This window comes from Bubalus bubalis, chromosome 5 (genome assembly GCF_019923935.1).
Source record: "Bubalus bubalis isolate 160015118507 breed Murrah chromosome 5, NDDB_SH_1, whole genome shotgun sequence".
Lineage (NCBI taxonomy): Eukaryota > Metazoa > Chordata > Mammalia > Artiodactyla > Bovidae > Bubalus > Bubalus bubalis.
Window position 1 is genome coordinate 22,810,989 of NC_059161.1, and position 15,479 is coordinate 22,826,467.

Consider the following 15,479-nt stretch of genomic DNA (forward strand, 5'->3'; position numbering starts at 1 on the left):
GGTTTCAGTCTGTAATCTAAGGCCCTAAGGAAAGGGGGTTGGGAAGGTATCGAGAGTGGCTCTGAGGCTCTAGCCCGTCAGCATGCACTTGATAACGACTATGAGGATTCTGCTAAAGTTAAAATTGTGTGTGTGTGTGTGTGTGTGTGTAAGACAGAGAGCAAGAATACTCCTGGACTTTGGTTACAGAAACCTGGGTTTGTGTCCTGACCTTGCCTCTCACTCATCATTTACCTGTACAACCTCTTTATTTCTAACTTTCATTCTCAATCCCCTGGAAATTCAGTGACAGTTGTGAAAGAAATATTGTTTAACAGAGCCATTCACTTAGACCCAGATCTTAGATTTCTGCATGAACCCCGGCCTGAGGTTTCAGCACTGAAGTCTGAGGGCCACCTAACCTGCTCTGTCTTCGGAAGATCGGTAGGTGGAGCCCCATCATGGGATTCTTAAGAGGGGAGGTGTTTGAGTCCAGATCTCCAGGGCCTTACCCAGGACCACAGGATGCCCCTGGTGGACTCTGGCATCTCCTCTGCACCACTGCAGTATACATCCAGAGGCCCATCTCACACACACACACACACACACACACACAGTCTCACCTACACACTCCACTCTCTCAGGCCAGCACTTTATCTCTCACCTAGACCACCATGATAGGCTCCCTGCCCTCTAACTTGGCCTCAAACCCTTCCCCTTCACTTACCAGAAAGATCTGTCCAATGAGTTTTCACTTTACACTCCGCCTAAGGCTTGCCAACACAACCTATGGCCCTACAGAACAAATTTGGACCTTTCTAAGGAGGCTTATAGGCTCTTTCTGACCTGATTCATGCCAACCCCTTCAGCCGCATTATCTCCAGTCATTCCCAGGGATTAGAGTACACCACATGCTGTCGGCAAAGTGATGCCTGTGCTTTTTAATAATCAGCTATATCCCAATATAAAATATAAAAAAAGAACAGATAGCCCCCTCTGAGATATCTATCTGTTGCTCCCTATCTGTTGTGAAGAGGGTCTTCACAAAGGGACCCTCTTCTGTGACCCAGTGACTCCCAGGCACTATCTCCACCATTGTTTTCACACCATGTCATGATCTGATAACCCTAATCATCTGTTCATGTATCTCTGTCTGCCCCTACTATACCAACTCACAAGTGCCCTAAGTTCAAGACTGTGTTTTATTCGTCTTTGTAGTCTTCCAAGATTTTCTGCCACGTTCAGTATTAAGCACTGAATAAATGTTTGTTGAGTGAATAAGTGAATGGTTGCACGTGAAGTTATACATGCAAGTTCTACTCAGACCTCTGCGTGATTTTCTCATCAGTGTGTTTCTTGGTGCTCTGGTCTCTCCAGGAACAAAAGAGAAATTGGTTTAGTTATAGTTAAGGTTTGGCATAGTGTTCATTTCTGAGTTAACTCATCTATCTACCCAGTGTCACTTAAATAGGGTACATCCATCATTTATTCATTTGAAAAACATTTACCAGTGACCTTCCATGTCTCAGAGATTGTGTTAAGTGACTGGGAAAAAAAGAGACTAATAACAATAGTCAACAATCATGTAGGGCTTATTATATGCTAGTCACTGTTCAAAACACTTAATATTAACTCATTTAATCCTCACAACTTTTGAAGTAGATACTATTACTATACGCCCATATTTTTCAGTTGAAGGAATTGAAGAATGTAGCCTGCCCTAGCCTGAGCACCCTAGAAACAAGGCATGTGTGCTGAAGTTTTATAGGAAGGCACTGCCAGGCAGGGCTTCCCTGGTGACTCAGTGGCAAAGAATCCACTTGCCAATGCAGGAGACACTGGTTCAATCCCTGGGTTGGGAAGATCCCCCAGAAAAGCAAATGGCAACCTACTCCAGCATTCTGGCCTGGGAAATCTCATGGACAGAGTGGCCCGACAGGCTACAGTGCATGGGGTTGTAAAAGAGTCGAATGTGATTTAGCGACTAAACAACAGCAGAACCCCAGGGTAGCAAGAGGGAGGGGAAAAGATAATTGAGGCAGAGAGAGAGAAAAAGAAATGCAGTGTAGTGCACCGGTAAGCTGGCCACAGCTTTAGAAGAAGCCAGCTTTTGGACACACTGTATGTAGCATTGATAAGCTTTATGGAACTCTGTAACTCTGAACTGGCTTCCCAGGTGGGGTGAGTGGTAAAGACCCTGACTGCCAGGGCAGGAGACGTAAGAGATGTGGGTTTGATCCTTGGAACGAAAAGATTACTTGGAGGAGAGGACACCAACCCACTCTAGTGTTCATGTGTGGAGAATCCCGTGGACAGAGGAGCCTGGTAAGCTACAGTCTATAGGGTCACACAGAGTCAGACACGACCGAAGCGACTTAGCATGCACACAAATACCTCTAAACAGTCCATAGTGGCAGAGAATAGGCAGGAATGGAGAAGAATTAGAAGAATTTGTCTACTGGTTTTTTCCAATCTGCTAGTCTTTATGGATAGGGATGTTAACTTCAACATCCACAATATTAGAATGTATGGAACCTATGCTACCACTGCCTATACACACACACACACACACACACACACACTCACACACACATTGTTACCACCCAGGTGAGGCTCTGATAGAGGGCAGCCTCAAGGAAGAAAATGAGTCTCCATCAAAATTATGATGAACATTTACATTCAGCATAGAATAGTGCATAATGTGCACGAAGCATAATCTACAAGAGATTTAAATATAGGAAACTTGGAGGCTGACTGTAAATAGAGTGTTGAATGAATGAATGAATGAGTTGAGATGAATAAAAGCATGAGAAGGAAGCATCCTGACGAAAGACTTAGATAGTTCCAACCGAAGAAAGTAGAGCTGTCCTGAAATACCCTGATTGATAACCAGAGCATTAGTACGCAAGTGGGGCGGTGGCTGTCACCAACCGTCCGTCAGGCTAACAGGGCCCTCACTGACCCAGGTTAGGCCTCTGTGTGTGTCGGTGAGATGGGTGCAGCCAGATTTTATAGTAGGTGATGTTCTCAGAAGAGAATGTTCCTAGGAGAGTTACTAGCTTCTTTATGATTTTTTTTTTCTTTAAAGTTTGATTTATTTAGGGGATGGAGAGTTAAGGATACATATTATCCTGCCTCTATTTACCTCCAATTCCTGTCCCAAAAAGCCTTCCCAGAACACTCTTGTTTGTGTTCTTCTCCTCCCTGCTTTAGTAGATTTAAAAGATTCTTACTTGAGATTCCATAGCACCTGCAGATAGCTGAAAGTGTGAAAGTCACTCAGTCATGTCTGACTCTTTGCGACCCCATGGACTATACAGTCCATTGAATTCTCCAGGTCACAATACTGGAGTGGGTAGCCTTTCCCTTATCCAGGGGATCTTCCCAACCCAGGGATCGAACCCAGGTCTCCCACATTGCAGGCAGATTCTTTACCAGCTGAGCCACAAGGAAAGCCCAAAAATACTAGAGTGGGTAGCCTATCCCTTCTCCAGGGGATCTTCCCCACCCAGGAATCAAACCAGGGTCTCCTGCATTGCAAGTGGATTCTTTACTAACTGAGCTATGAGGGAAGTCCATGCAGATAGCCGAATAAGAGCCCAATTCAGTACAACGCTTGGTCTGGTTTCCCACTGGACTGTACAAGCAGGGGAAACTCCTTAAAGACAGAGGCTGTCCCTTTTTATCTTTTCTTGTCTGTTTTTGGGTTTTATCACCAGACCCTCTATTAGTCATACAGTAGATGCTCAAAAGACATTAAATCAATAATGGAATCAATGAACAAATATTTCCAGGTGGTTGATAGTTCCCCTATAGTCACTTTCTGAGAGGGGAGGCTAGCAGGAATTTTTTCTTACCCGTCTGAGTATCTCTCTCTTCCTGTATCCATCCCCAAAGTAATACCCAATGAGAGGGACTGCAACAAAGATCATATTAGGAGTGATGTCAGGTCTCATTGGAAAGAGAAGGGAGACATGAGTTTCTTTCACTATTTCATTCTAGACAGTTGAGGAAGATCTTTTCTCATCTAGCCTTTTCATTTCAGGAGCCACTGGGTCCAACTCCGTGTCCTTAATGAGTTTAGAAGTAGAATTCTTACTCTCCAAGGTCATCTTTGTAACTCTCTTTCACAATGTTCAAAGTATCCAATATAATATGTGTTTTTTCTTAAATGCAGTGTTCAACTCAGGAGTTCATGTCTCCCATTTTCTCCCAGCTCCTCTGGACCCTGTATTTAACACATAGGGAAGCAATGAATCTGAACGAGATTAACTTCAATTCACGTTTCTAGATCCAGTTTAGATGCTAAGGAAGTGTTCCAGTTGGTAGCAGAATAACTGCCATTTGTTGGGTCCCTGCTCTGTATTTACCATAGCCTTACTTACACTTAACTTTCCTGATGCCTCGACTACACCCTTAAAGACTTGGGACACACGGCTGTCTTACAGGGGCACTGCAAGATATTTTAAATTATCAAGGGAAACATGAGCATATCTGACAGAGACCACACAAGGTACTTTCAATTTTTGAAAGTATTGTTTTTTTTCAAATGACTACTAAGTTGTTAGAATGTGAACACCTTATTAAGTTGTTTGGACTAGACTACTTAATAAAGCTAGTAGAATTTCTTTAGGTGTAGGGGAGTCACTTTGAGTGCTATGGGTTGGGAAAGTTTGGGAACTTCTGTTTACTTCATACAGTAAGATCCCCAATCAGGTTGGCAATATTTTCTCAAGTTTACCTCTGAGGACACTCAGGGTCAGAAGAATCAAGTAAATTACTACAAGGTCAAGTGGCTTACAAGTAAACAGTGGAGCAAGATGCTAAAGCCTGTGTGTGTGTTAGTCGCTCAGTCGTGTCTGAGTCTCTGCAGCTCCATGGATTATAGTCTACCAGGCTCCTCTGCCCATGGAATTCTCCAGGCAAGAATCCTGGAGTGGGTTGCCATTCCCTTCTCTAGGGGATCTTCCTGACCCAGGCATCGAACCCAGGTCTCATGCATTGCAGGTGGGTTCTTTACCATCTGAGCCATCAGGGAAGCCCAGTGCCTTCACAAAGTTGTCTACTACAGAGTTAATAAAGATTAAATCTCTTAGGCTGTAAGAGCTAAAACAGGCTTTGACAGGAATCCAGCTCAACTCACAATCTGGCCCAATCACACAACGAATTAGTAATAGAATTTAATCTGGGGATCTAGTCTCCTGACTCTTACTTCTGCATTATTTCCTCTCTCTTGCCGGCTTTGGGCAACCACCTGTTATTGTTCCTTTATTACCTAAAGCACAGAGAAATGAAGGACTTTGGGGGAACGATCCTGTGATTCATGATGGCAGCAGAGGGTTTGGTTTACATGGAAACTGGAAAAGAAGGATTATGTGATGTATAACTTGGGTAAGTGGGGAGTGGCATCATCTATTAATGTCTAAGCACTATAAATGCCACAAGAAAAGGCAGAGAAGTTATTCAGGGGAGAAAACTAGGAAATGGGTGAGAAAGAGAGAGGAAAGTGTAGGTTGAAGATACGCTGATATTTATTAGCCAGTGTGGAGCGGGGGAGTGGAAGATTCCGTTGCCTGATTTATATAAACATTGTGGAAAATGCCTGAGAGGTTGACCACTCTAAACCCTGGGAATCACCTGCATAGTCTTTCCTATTGGCCATTTCTATGCTTCTTTAACAGCTGTAGTTTTTCTTGTGTCTCCTATTGTGCTCTTTGCCCTTTCTGTATTGTCCCTTCCTGTTAATTTCCCAGCAATTCAGGTACTTCTTTCCCTACTTCTTTTCTCCCTTTTGCTTCTATCTGCCCCCTCATCCTCAGAGTCGCTTTTGATGTTCTTTTTTTCTCCCCTAGTTATCCTCCCCCTGCCCATCTTCCTCCTCCTCGTTCTCTGGTCCCTGGCACATGCCAGGTTTCTGGGCCATTGCTCTTCCCCTCTCTTCTTCCCAAGGAGGAGATGAAATTTGCCCCTCTGACAAAGGGAACAAAAGCTGAAAGTCCCTGCCAAAGTTACAAGGACAGCATTTTCTCTTTTCAGGGAGTTTTAATTTTAAAAGGAAAAAAAAAAATCGCAGCCTCTTCTCCCTCCCCACGCTGTGCCTTCTCCACTTTCTGGGCTGCGAGCATCAGTTGAGGGACAGCCAGATAAAAAGCCCCTCCTTGGTTCGGATCATCTCTGCTTCTCTTCCTTACCAGCCTCAGCTCCGCTTTACTGCATTTTTTTTTTTGGAAATCCAGGCAGAAAACGTTAGTATTAGCATTTTTAATAAAGAAGCTGGAGGAGAGAGAAAGGCAACTCAAGAAAGCTGAAGGAGGGGCTGAAGCCCAAATGCACTGACAGTTAAAACTCCCTTTTTGGAGTCAGAGAGAGCTCAGGATGGGGGCAGCAGAAGGCGGACAAGAGAAGTAGTAGTTTTAGGAGAAGCATTCAGGCTGATATAATTGGAGCTTTGAGCACAAGCAGACACAGTTGGGAGGTGGGAAATTGCTGTGCTGGATTGAGTTTGGCTCAACTTGATACCGAGGCCCGGCATTGTGAAATGTTTTCTAATTTAGCCCATTTCCTCTGTCTTCCTGGAAAGAGCCATTATTCCTCCATTACTGGCAAAAATCATGGTCCTGGCTAATTCCTTCTCTCCTTTTCTCTTCTTCCTGCTCTCCCTGTGCTCCGTAGGAAGGAAGAAGGAATAAACAGGAGGGAGGGGGCCACCTGTATATTCTTGATTTCGAAAGAAAGTGAACCATGGAGACCCAGAGTGGCTGACATCATCTTTCCCTATTTCATTTGTCTGGGGATAGGAATGCAAAAGTTTAATGGAGTTGCTAGGTTTATGTTTTGTGTGTGAGGCCACTGTACCTCTGCAGGATGAGGCTTAATTGGCTCTTTTCCCACCATTGAAAAGAGGAAAAATATCTCCTCGCAGAGGTTACTGTTCTCTAAAGAAAGTGGCAGTGATTAGATCTAATGCCTTTGACAGCTGGATAAAAAGTTGCTAAATAAGAATAAATTGAATGCCTAAACCTGAAGTCAATCAGAAGGTAACATGAATCCTAAAGATCAAAATGAGCCTTCTTGTCAAAGTATTCTTTCCTTATTCACACGTAAAGCTCTATGTGAGTAAAACAGCGGCAAAGCTACTTTACTTCTCCAAGTCCAGTTCTGCCAAGGGCCAGGGCAGAGTCCAAATCGGGAGAAGACCCCTTCTTACCCCTGAGTTTGAGCGTATTAAGTGCTGAAGACCTCTCTGTTGGTGAAACATCAACCCAGATAATTGTCCACACAGCAGACATTTAGAAGTGATGCTAATCCCATTGTTCAGAGCCTTGCAGTTTTAACAAAACAGTGACTATCCCAGCCAATGTTCCTTATCCATGAAATCAATCATTTTAGCCTCATCTGAACAAATAAATGTGCATATTTGTGTAGACACTGAGGTGCATCTGGGCTCTACATCCTAAAGCTGTGTCTTGATTTCCTTCCTCAGATTATTCTTCTTGTCCCTTTACTCAGAGCTGTAACCTGGTACTAGGTGCCAGGCATATAAATATACATACATATCCATATCAACTGCAACTCTGAAAAATTTGCAAAATCTTTCAACCAGAATATCTTTGAAGAGTGCAGAGAGGCAAATGGGATTGTGTCTCTTAGGTTCCTTCAAGGAGTAAATGCTGCCTCCCAGCTTTATAGCCATGAGAAGAACTAGCATCAGTTGGAAACTCTTAAAAACATTGAGGTTTGGATAGAATGTAGATTTATACCCAGAGCCAAGTTATTTTGAAGGAGTCAGGAATTAATTTGGAAATTGCTTTCTCACTATACCTAGGGATGAAAGTTCATTTTCTTATATGTATTAATTTGCGGATAACCTGAAGGGATGCCTTGGCCTTCAGCTTTCCCCACACTGAAATTGTTCTGGACAAAGATTAAACATTTAAGCATCTGAAAGGGAAGCTGAAACCTCCAGGAAGAGGTTTTGGCAGGGTCTTTGTTTCCCTTCTCTTACTAGCTTGTTTTTTCCCCTGGATCATCCCCCTTCTCCCACCATCTCAAACATGATCTATGTGCTTATTTCCCAAGTCTGGCTCTCTAGCTTGAATCTCTTTTCTTGGTTTCAGACCTCCATTTCCAACTGTTTTCTGGACATTTTCTTATGGGTGCCCTACAAGTATCTCAAATTCACTTGTCCAGAATTGAACGCGAAACCCACTCCCACCCTGATACCCAGTTCCAGATCCCACACTTTTGGGTCTGTGTAAATAGAATCAATCACTCAGTCTCCCAGATGAGAAAACTGGGGGCCATTCTCCCCCTAAGTCCCCCACAGTTCTCTCTCCTCTCTCCCGTTCACACACACCTGGTTAGCCACCAGATCCTCTTTGCTTTTCTCAGAAATGCCTCTCAAACCCAGTGGTTCCTCTCTATTCCCAAAGCTGTTGCCTTACTCTAGGACAATCCATTGCCTTCAACTTTGCTAACATCTTGCTCATTGCTTTCAGTGCCATTAGGCTCACCTATTGAAAGGGAGAGAGAAAGATAAGAAAGACCTAAGGAATTAGAGGATGTGCATGATGGGGAAGTAACTATGAGCAGACTCAAGGGAAGGAGGAGGGAAAGCTTGTGGCTTGTTCAGGAAATGGTGGGTATGGTGGGGCTGCAGGCCTGATGGGAGAGGCATAAAGGATTAAAGGGGAAAGAGAAGCACTGGCCAGAAGGCTTTAGATTCCCAACAAGGAGTCTGGGCTTTACTTGTAGGAAATGGGAAGCTGGTAGAGTATATTTTGAACCAGGGGGGAAGTGATGAACATGATGTTTAAAGAAGACACAGGAGGCGTTAGCTCAGGGACCTGCAAACGACTGCCATCAAGCCAAAGCCGGCCTGCCATCTGTTTTTGTAAATAAAGTTTTGTTGGAACACAGTGGCACTCATTTGTATGTGTATTGTCCATGGCTGCTTTCTCGCTGCAAAGGCAGAGTTGGGTAGTTGCGGTACAGACCATTGGACCATATGGCTGCAAAGCCAAATGTATTCATTCTCTGGCCCGCCACGGGAAAAGTCTGATGTCTCCTGCAGTAAATCAGGGTTTCTCAACCTCAACATTATCTACATTCCTTGTTGCAGGGGGCTGTCCTGTGGGTTGCAAGATGCTTAAGAATGTCTTGACCCTAACCTTAACTTCCACCCACTACATAAAGGTAGCACCCCAGCCCCTTAGATATGACAATCGAAAATGTCTCCAAACATTGCCCAATCAGGAGAGGAGTAAAAATCTTCCCCCCATTAGATTTTAGTGAAGCCAGCAGTATTGGAGACAATTTAATGGGCAGTTACGACACATAAGGATGATTTTAATAGTGACAGCAAGCTGTTACATTGTATGTAGCATGTGCCTGCCATTAAAGATACATTGTGTGTATTAATTCATTTAATCTTTTCAACAGCCCTATGAACTGGGTACTGTTTTGTCATTAGTCTCTTGTAAGGCGATATAGTTACTATCATTGTTTCACATACAAGGAAATGAGGTCGGAGTAAAGTACTTTTCTCAAGGTCACCCAGCTAATAAGTGGTAAGCCAGGTTTTGAACTCAGGTGGTCTGGCTCCTGAATTCATTCTTAACCATGAGACTAGTGAGAAATGAAAAATAAATCTATCTTGATAGCTTAATGGACATGGAAGTGGTTAGAAAATAGGCATTTGAACTGTTTCCTTCCCCTCACTTCTAAGCTATTTTTACTTCACTCTAACCATGAGCAGTGGGACAATCTCTTCAGGTATCACTGCACTTTGAAGGTGCTGCCCTCAGCTTTTCCTCCCTTTCTTCCTCACACATAGAAATGTCCCTGAGTCAGGCATGAGACCACAAGGCTTCAACTGTAAAGACGGTCATGGTTGCCTTTGTTTGGATGTTAATATTCTTTATGATTCTACCACATTTTTTATTTAAAATTTTTTTGTTATTAGCATATAATTGCTTTACAATGTTGTGTTAGTTTCTGTTACACAACAAAGTGAATCATTTATAAGTATACACATATCCCTTCCCTCTTGAGACTCCCTCCCACCTCCCTCCATCCCACCCCTCTAGGTCATCACAGAGCGCATGTTTTTAGAGTCATGAATTCATATTCACTCTTATAAAGCTATTAAAACCCCTTTCCTGTGGCTCAGCACTGTCTTTAACTTTATTTCTTGTTTGTACCTGGCAACTCTTCTGTCACCTTCTTGGTTATCCTGTCAACGGAGAATGCAAACGCTGGGAAGACAAATGGGCAGAAGATGAGCCTGGGAAAATGAAATAAGCTGGAAGGCATTTATAAAAGGAGACAGTCCTAGGGACAGAAGAGCAAATCTGAGCATCAGCTTCAGAGGCAGTGCTGGCAGCCAGCACTGGAATTTGCCATCCAATATACTCTGCCTACAGGCTCCTGAGTGTATCAGAGAGTCCAAGTGAATGTTGGGGTCGTCCACCTCTGTCGTGAGAACAGAAAATGCCTGTCTCCCTCAGGCATGGTAGATCCACTTTTATTCGGAAGATGGCCTGCATGGAAAGAAAAATACTCCGTGTGTGTGTGTGTGTGTGTGTGTGTGTGTGTGTTGGAGACAGAATGGCAATAAAACAGCTAGGTCTCAAGGTAGGAGTGTGGGAGCCAAGTCACTCAGCTAATGGAGGACAGGGTTGAATACTGTTCCCCAGGGGGGTGGCTGGGTGGATGAGTGGTCAGCTCCTGTCCAGGTAGAGGGTTTCTTGGCACCTGGGACTTTGGGCAGGGGGATGAAATGAACAGAAGAAGCTAACACTCACAAGCTGCTTCCTTGGCTTTGAGCTGGTCGTAGGGGGCTGCTGGGTGTCAACAAGCAGGGAAGGGCAATAATGAAAGCAGGATGCTGCCTTTCTGATGGCCTAAGGGTTTCTCATCCTCCCCATCTAGCCCAGACTCCTTGGTGGATCAGCTCCAGTTCTTCTATAACTGCCAGGGTGTATCAGGGGTGTGGTGACAGTCAAGAGCACGGAGCTCACAGCAGAAGGAAGAGGCTGCAGTGACCTTGAGAACTGGGAGTCGGGGGAAAGAGGATGGCGTGTGTGGAGAGGAGCAGGAGGAAGGGTGTGGCCAAGGGCAGAGCAGTGCTACAGGCAGCAGGCGTAGAACAGCGGGGAAAGAAGGCAGGATTCTGCGAGATGATGCAGCGTAGGCTCTGGGTCCTCCTCTCTGAGACATCCTGGCCCCAGGAAAAGATTTTCCATGTCGTCTAGGCCTTGTTTTGTCCCTTGAAGGGGACAGTGAGAGAGGGCCTGTTGTGTACACCCAACAGGTGATTTCTCTAGTCTGGACAGGGGTTCAGAGCACAGAAGTCCCTCAACTTGAAGCCAAAGGTGAGGACTAACAGGAGGCGAGGGCACAGTTTCCTTCTTATGAAGGCCTGAAGGCTCGGTGGAGAGGAGGGCTGTGCATGTCTGCAGCAGGTCATGCTAAGGCGCTGCAGTCATGTCTGACTCTGTCCAACCCTATGGACTCGATGGACTGCCAGGTTCCTCTGTCCATGGCATTCTCCAGGCAAGAATACTGGAGTGGATTTCCATGCCCTCCTCCAGGGGATCTTCCCAACCCAGGAATCTAAACCACATCTCTTACGTCTCCTGCATTGGCGACGTGTTCTTTACCACTAGTGCCACCTGAGTGTAGAGGGCAGCTTTCCCAGATACAGACCCCCAAGCCGGACTTGCATGTGCTGGGGAGCTCTCCTTGGGAGCAGTAACTCAGAGGGAGGCAGTGAGAGGAACCAACGGGGCAGAGGTAGGCGGCCCACTCCAGTACTCCTGCCTGGAAAAATCCCATGGACAGAGGAGCCTGGTGGGCTGCAGTCCATGGGGTCCTGAAGAGTCAGACACGACTGAGCGACTTCACTTTCACTTTTCACTTTCATGCATTGGAGAAGGAAATGGCAGCCCACTCCAGTGTTCTTGCCTGGAGAATCCCAGGGACAAGGGAGCCTGGTGGGCTGCCGTCTATGGGGTCACACAGAGTCGGACACGACTGAAGTGACTTAGCAGCAGCAGCAGCAGTGGGTGGTCACATGCCAGGCAGTGATAGCAAAGGCTTCGGCCAGCCCCAGGGGAACTCTGGGACAGACCTTTAGAGCTATCTCAAATCGAGGCAAGGGCCTTGACCCCACATGGACCCGTCACCAGAAGCAGGCTACACTGGGCAAAGCAGCTTCCCAGAGAGGGCCTCAGCTGAGGTCTGTCTGCAGCCACACCTTCAGGCCTGGGTCCTGAGGGAAGGTTCCCCAGAGCACCCACAACAGCGGCACAATGGTGAGAATGTGGGCGTCCTTGTCGGCCTCGGTCCCTGGGGAGTGAGAGCTGTTACCTGCCCCATGTCTAAGGCAGCTTTGCATGGAATCAGTGCTATCGGGATCTGCAGGAAAGTGTTGGGATGGTGGTGGAGGCGTTCACGAATCTTGCTCCAGGGTACCCTGGTCTGGATAATCATAGATTTCAAGCTTTGGGTCTGGGCAGCTCAGTGACAATCTGGACAGTGCCCAGATGATGGTGACCAGAGGCTGGTCAGCCAGTTGGCAGGCTGGGTACAGTGCCCGGGGTTGTTCAGTCTAGAGAAGGCGAATTGAAGGGAGGGTGTGGTAACAGCTGCAGCAGGAAAAGTTAGACTTGCACTGTTTTGCTCCAGAAAGACAGACCCAAGACTAATGGGTACAGATGAGAAGGAAGCAGATTTTATTTCAATAAGAAAAGTGTTGACTGTGTAACAGCATCTCAAAACAGAATGTTCTGCCCTAGGAGGCAGTGAGTGTGTCCCATCATCTGAAATCTGGGAGCTGAGACTCGTGATGGTTCAGTGGACACATGGTGGTGGGTTTGCAGTAAGGGATATGGTCTTGAAGTCTTTTGATCTTATGATCTCCTCAAGTCCGGCCCTTCCCCGGAGGCCGTAATCATCTCGCCAACATTCCCAAAGTATCCGACCTCTCAGCCTTCAGTGTGATGGTGATCTCATTGCCTACCCAGCAGAGGTTTTCATTTCTGGATGGTTCTAATGAAGGTAAAGTCCCCCCATTTCCTTCTCCCCGGTGCAATGCTGACCATCCCCCATCACTTAAATTGGAAGGAGAAGAAATCAAAAGCCAAACAGTACAGATGAGCACTCCTTTCTCCTTGCTGTCTGCACAGAACAATCGCTGAGCCTGGCCTTTGTTCCTGGTGCCAGCAGCAGCAGTGTGGAGGGAGAATAAAGGCCCCTTCTTGGAGGATGCTAAAAGACCCAAGAAATAGCAAAGTCGCTTGCACTGAATCAATGAATTAGGAGGACAGCCTCTGCTGCTGTGTTTTTCTCTGGCCTCTGACTGGGCCCTTACAATCGCCGGACTTGCAGTGGGCTTGACAGAATGGATTAGACTCCGGCTGGAACATTCTACAACAGCACAATCCAAGAGTGGCAGGCCCAGCAGCTGTCATTTGTATGCGTGCATTTGAGGCCAGTGGGGTCTGCAGGAGGGACAGCCATGGGAATCCGAAATCTTTTGTGAGCCCAGAGGCCTGAGGCTGCTCAACCACTGTGCCCAAGGCCAAGGTCAGAGCAAATACTCTGCAGGTTTGAGAGAGAGAAAGAGGCCCATATGTGCATCTCAAGGGCGTCGAATTACAAAAGGTAGAGAACACATCTCAAGCTGATGAGTGAGTTGCCTTCAGCAAATCTCATCTGAGGGAAAACAGCTCCAACCCCAAATCAGAAAAAGTTTTGGGAGAGAACAGTAAAAAAATATAAAATCTGAATTTTAACCATGTCTATGAACATTTTCACAGGAGAGATAAGGGCAGTGAGTACAGAATGAGTTAATGCTGCCAAAAGGATTACGAGGAATAAAAATGGTGTTTACAAATATACCAGGGAAAAGGCACACTTGGGAAAAATAGGTCCATAAATAAGTAAAGGGGATTGAAATCTACTGCGAATATAACAAGACCAAGGCACTGAATTGCTTTTTCCTATCTGTCTTTTACATGAGAAATAACAAGAAAATGCGAGGAGCTGTCATGATTTTCAGTGGGAGGCCATAACCATGAGGCCAGGACGGGAGCCCAGTGGGAAAGCCTGGGCCACTGCGGGAAGTTCTTTGCACGCTCCCTGTGACCCCACACGACCCAGAGTCTCAGCCTGGCTTTCGTGCTGCTCCCTGACCTGCCCCCCACAAGCCCGATCAGCCTCATCCCAGGCTTTAGCTTCTGTGGTCCGGGTACCTCTGCCCCATTGAACCATTAGTGCTGTCCAAGCAAACCACATTCTTGGGCGCTTTCCCCTTCCTGGGCAGGCACACCACCTCGGTCACCAGCCAGCTTCACCATCTGTGCATCACCACTGCCCTCCACTTCCCAGTGACCAACCTGGAAGGTCAAACCTCTTCTCTTTTCCAGTCTCTCTTTCCAAATCCCACCTTGGTTATCAACTCTGTGGCTTTCCCCTGCTTTCCCAAACCTTTGCACCATTGTTTTCCAAATCTCCATCACTCACTTCTCTTACCTTACATAAATATGTGCACATACATGTTTCTTCATCTAGACTCCCTTTGACCTCTGCTAGTCTTCTAATTTGGAGAAGGCGATGGCACCCCACTCCAGTACTCTTGCCTGGATAATCCCATGGACGGAGGAGCCTGGTAGGCTGCAGTCCATGGAGTCGCTAAGAGTCAGACACGACCGAGCGACTTCACTTTCACTTTTCACTTTCATGCATTGGAGAAGGAACTGGCAACCCACTCCAGTGTTCTTGCCTGGAGAATCCCAGGGACGGGGGAGCCTGGTGGGCTGTCGTCTATGGGGTCGCACAGAGTTGGACACGACTGAAGTAACTTAGCAGCAGCAGCAGCAGCAGTCTTCTAACTCTGTGTGTCCTGCTTGGTGTCTATCTTGGTGTCAGGAACAAATCAGGACTATTGTTTTCTCCTCAGGCCGAGCAGTAGAATCTTGGTGAGTCTGTTAAAACACACCAAGGGCTGTGCACTGTAACAGACTCATGAAATCCGATATCTCTTGGGATTGAACCTGGCCTCGTTGTTCTTGTTTAGTCGATAAGTTGTGTCTGATTCTTTTGTGACCCCTCGGGCTGTAGCCTGCCAGGTTCCTCTGTCCATGGGATTTCCCAGGCAAGAATACTGGAGTGGGTTGCCATGCTCTTCTCTAGGGGATCTTCCCAACCCAGGGATCAAACTCATGTCTCCTGCATTGCAGGCGGATTATTTACCGCTCAGCCACTGGGGAAGCCCCGGCCTTTGTATAGTTTAGAAGATCCTAGTTGATTCAATGCCCAGTGAGGGTTCACATCACTAGTACAAGGTCTCAAAGTGTGGTTCCCAGACCAGTAGCATCAGCATTACCCAAAAACTTGTTAGAAATGCACATTCTCCAGCCCACCCCAGCCCTACTGAATCAGAAACTCTAAGGTGGGGCCCAGGAGTTCACACTTTGGCGAGCCCCCAGGGTGTT

At 46.2% G+C, this 15,479-nt stretch overlaps 1 protein-coding gene across 2 annotated transcripts in view; it reads left to right on the top strand.

Moving 5' to 3' along the window:
- Positions 1-15,479, top strand: part of ASTN1 (astrotactin 1) — a 353,111-nt gene that overhangs the window by 198,944 nt on the left and 138,688 nt on the right. The window lies entirely within an intron of this gene.